This window comes from Amaranthus tricolor, chromosome 5 (genome assembly GCF_026212465.1).
Source record: "Amaranthus tricolor cultivar Red isolate AtriRed21 chromosome 5, ASM2621246v1, whole genome shotgun sequence".
Classification (NCBI taxonomy): Eukaryota; Viridiplantae; Streptophyta; class Magnoliopsida; order Caryophyllales; family Amaranthaceae; genus Amaranthus; species Amaranthus tricolor.
In genome coordinates, this window is record NC_080051.1 from 11,923,412 (window position 1) to 11,927,791 (window position 4,380).

The following is a 4,380-nucleotide window of genomic DNA, read 5'->3' on the forward strand; positions in this document are numbered from 1 at the left end:
AAGATGAGATTTTGAAAGAAGCCCACCAGGGGATGTTTCACTTACACCTTGGTAGAGATAAGATGATTCAGAAATTAAGGAAACTATTTTGGTGAAAAGGTATGAGAAAAGATGTAGCAGATTTTTTGACCTCAGTGTTTGATTTACCAGAAGGTGAAATTTGAAAGGCAAAAAAGTTCTAAACTCCTTCTACCACTAGAAATTCCTGAATGGAAATGGGATTCCATATCCATGGATTTTGTTGTTGGATTACCAAGCGCACAACGAGCAATTGATACAATTTTTGGTGATAGTTGATAGATTAACTAATGTTGCAAAAATTCCTGCCAACGAAGGGAACATGGTTAGTAAAATAATTGGCTGACGGTTATGTTCGAGAAATTATAAGATTACATTGAGTGTTGAGAACAATTGTGTCTGACAGAGATCCAAAGTTTTTGTCATGATTTTGGGAAAAGCAGCAAGAAGTTTTTGTATCTAAACTGTGTTTAAGTACCGCATTTCATCTGGCTACTGATGACAAAATCGAAAGAACCATCCAGATGTTAAAGGATCTTTGAGATGTATTCTTGAATTTGGTGGTTCATGGGAGCAGAAATTACCCTTGATAGAGTTTTCATACAACAACTATCAAACCAGCATCAAGATGGCACCAAATGAAGCCTTATACGGGAGAAAATATCGATTTGTCATTGTGTTGGGATCAAATGGACCGAAATGTGCCTAAAGGACCAGATCTTATCCAAGACTCTATTTTTAGCTTGAGGGTGGTGCAAAAGAACATGAAGAAAGCACAAAGTACACAAAAGAGTTATGCAGATAACTATCGCTGACCTTTGCAATTCAATGAAGGTGATAAAGTATATATGAAGATTTCACCAACAAAAAGAGTCCAACGCTTTGGGATAAAAGGGAAATTAAGCCCTTAATTTATGGGACCTTTTGAAATTTTAAAAAGAGTAGGAGAAATGGCATACGAACTAGATTTACCCACGAGTTTAGCTAGAGTTCATAATGTATTCCATGTTTCTCAGTTGTAAAAGTATATCCACAACCCATCACATGTGTTAGTTCACGAACCCCTCGAAATTGATAAAAACCTGGCTTATGAAGAAAGACAAATTCGAATTCTAGATAGTCAAGGGAAAAAATTGAGGAATAAATGAATCCCTTAAGTCAAGGTGCTATAGTCGAAACCATCATGTCGAAGAAGCAACTTGGGAAAAGAAAGCTGATATGAGAGAACGTTATACCCAATTGTTCTTTTAGGTTCTAGTTTCGGGTCAAAACTTTGTTAGGGGGAATAGTTTTAACAAACCCTTTTTCTTTATCTTAAATATTTTGACAAAATAAATTATCATTTCGTTTAATTATTTCTAATTATGTTTTCGTTTTTGAATTTTATTTCTATTGTTCTTAAGTTCTTGATTATTTCTATTTAACAATTTATTTATCTTATATTAAAATTTTGGGTTTAAATTATTAGTTTTTAACACTAGTAGAAAAAACCTCATTTGCTGCGGTTTTTTGGCCATTATTTGCTGCGGTTTTGGCCCCAAGCAATAGTGATAGCAGCAAATAGTCTATTTTAAATGCTGCGGTTAAAAACCACAGCAAAAAAGGGCATTATTTGCTGCGGTTATTGGGCAAAACCGCAGCAAAAAGAGAAGAGTTATTTGCTGCGGTCAGGGGCAAAACCGCAGCAAATAAGTGTGCATTATTTGCTGCGGTTTTGCCCCTGACCGCAGCAAATACTCTATTTTTTTTCTTTTTTCGTTTTATACTCATAATAATCCAATAATAATATACATTGTAATAACAATGATTAATCCAATAATAAATCAAATGATAATCACAAATAATCACAAATAATCCAATATTGTAATAATAATCCAATATTAATAATATGTACGTACAGAAAGGCTTATTGCAGATTGCTTTATGCTACGGAAAAAAGTTTATTAAGATAGTACATCATCCTCACACAAAACATACCGAGAAATAGGTTCCAACACTTTAACATCCATGCCTTTATCAAAAGTAGGGCACATAGTGTGATGTGCTAGAGCATGCACCAGGTAAGGTACTAGATATTCTGGATAAAGCATGAGAGAATTTGTATCAGATTGCATGGAAAGCTGCCGGGCTTTTATTTGACGACACATCTGTATAACTTCACCAAAATTACGTTTGTCCTGCAAAAGAGCATGAAATAAAAGCTCAGTTGCATGACAATTTCAAACAAGCTAAGCCGCAATAAAAATTTATCATATTCAGGAATTGAAGTTTGATACGATTGACTGATACCTCATCTATTGCTGCATGTTTGGAAGAAAAAATATCCTTTAGAAAAGCACATGCATATTTTGGATCCAAAATGCGATCCTTGATGTACTGATGAACTTTGCTGAGGAACAATTTCCTAGCTTGACGGAAATTTATCTGAGTTTCACATAATGCAACGATGAAAACAGAATTAAATTCCGAAACTAATAACCAACCTGTACAAGAGAGTTTGAATATCAATCAAAAAATTTAACAAATGTATACTAATCAAAAGCTCCTACCTAAACTGTCCTTAAAGCTAAATGGAAGACGTCAACGGGTATACTAGTATCCCAACATCTTGACAGGCGAAGGATGGATTTGGCAGAAGCAAGCTTCAAGTGAGCCTTATCCACAGAACTGCAATAAAACACCAGTATTTTATTGACAGCAAAATTTGTATAACTGTAGCACAAAAAGCATACCTAACAACCAACCTCCACCGTACCTTGATTCTAATTCTTTCAAAAAATCTCCAAAGGAAAGCATATTTCTAAGAATTTCTATGAGATCATCGATTCCACCTCGAAGAGAGCATCTTTAACGGGTAGGTAGCTCTTGACCAGTGTTTTAATACCATAAATCTGCCCAGAAAAAAAAAAACCGAAGAATGATACACATGTATCCAAATACAAAACTAGATGTTCTCCCATATGACACTATCAGAAAAGGGTAATCAATAACCACCTTATATGTCTAACCTCAATTTGGTGTCTTGAGTTAGGTTAAAAAGTAGAAGTATTATTGAGGTTTAGGAAGGAAAGGCGAGGAAAAATCAAGGGAAATTAATTAGTAAAACTGATTGTTGAATTAAAGAAAGGCCCACATAGCATAATCATCCAGGAAACGAATTAAGGTGTTACAAAAACAAAAGTACCTTATAAGGTGGTTATTTAAACAAAAAATTAATTTAAGGTAACAATTTTTCCTAAAAACTACTCCATTTAGCTCAATATATGAATAAGCAATCCTTAAATGTATTTAGTTTACTTTTTAAAGCATAATAAGTCAAGGAAAACATATGATCATATAAAAAAAAGTCCAGGAAAACATGGAAGCCACAAATATCAACGAAAGTTATTTTACTGGAACCAACCTTTAAAAGACAAAGTTCACTCCTATCACGCCACCGTGCTTTCGGTTTATCTTGTCCTTTCTAGAAGCATGAAGATGAATTTGATAATAGGTACAACATTGCAAAACCAAAATATTTAGTAAAAGGCTACAAGATTAAATTTTAACATACATTACTGCATTGCAAAATTTTGCTTTTAATGAATTCTATTATTTCACTTTCTCTAGTTTCAAAGACAGCCATTGCAGTTTGTGCTATACACCCAAGTGACTGCAGTATAGTAGGCAAATGTGCCTTCTCATCCAACATATCAACCAGCCTCTGCAAAAACAATCACAGAGATTAGCTATGCAAAACCATAATCATAATACAAGGTAAACAATAAGTTAAATACCTTGTATAGAACAGAGAGTGTACAACATACTTGGCCTACCTTCGTGTTCCTTCTAAACACAACCTTTCAAGTATAAGATCTACGGAACTGCGGGTAAGCAACATATTGTATTATATTGAACAAAAGAATTTTAACATACATTACTTGGCCTGCCTAACGTATACTATCTAACAGTAAGTTTAATTGGAAATTAAGAATTCGAACAAAAGAAAAGCAAAGAACATGAATAAAGAAAATGAAATGAATAACATGAAAAGAAAACGAAATCAAAATATGCAAATAATTAACAAACCACAAAAACCTCATTCACAAATAATTACTAAATATGCAAATAATTAATTAACAAATCACATTTTTAACTAAATTACTAAATTACAAGTGAAACAATAAAAATATAAACTTGCAAATTTACAAAACAAATAGAAATTACCTTGATTTCGTGGGTTATGTAATAATCTACAAAGAAAATATAAATTAGCACTAATTTTCAAATGTATTATATTGAACTTGCAGTTTAATTTTCAAATGTATTACCTTGATTTTCGAAGTTTGAAGTTTAATTTGATAATGAACAAGAACGGTTTTG

The 4,380-nt window shown here is 32.9% G+C and overlaps 1 long non-coding RNA gene across 1 annotated transcript; it reads right to left on the reverse strand.

The window, feature by feature from the left end:
- Positions 1-3,443: 3,443 nt before the first annotated feature.
- LOC130814223 (uncharacterized) lies at positions 3,444-3,813 on the reverse strand. The gene is made up of 3 exons (XR_009042335.1): positions 3,795-3,813; positions 3,572-3,721; positions 3,444-3,481 (listed from the first exon to the last, which is right to left on the reverse strand). It is a non-coding gene; the product is annotated as an uncharacterized LOC130814223 (long non-coding RNA).
- Between the last annotated feature and the right edge of the window lie 567 nt (positions 3,814-4,380).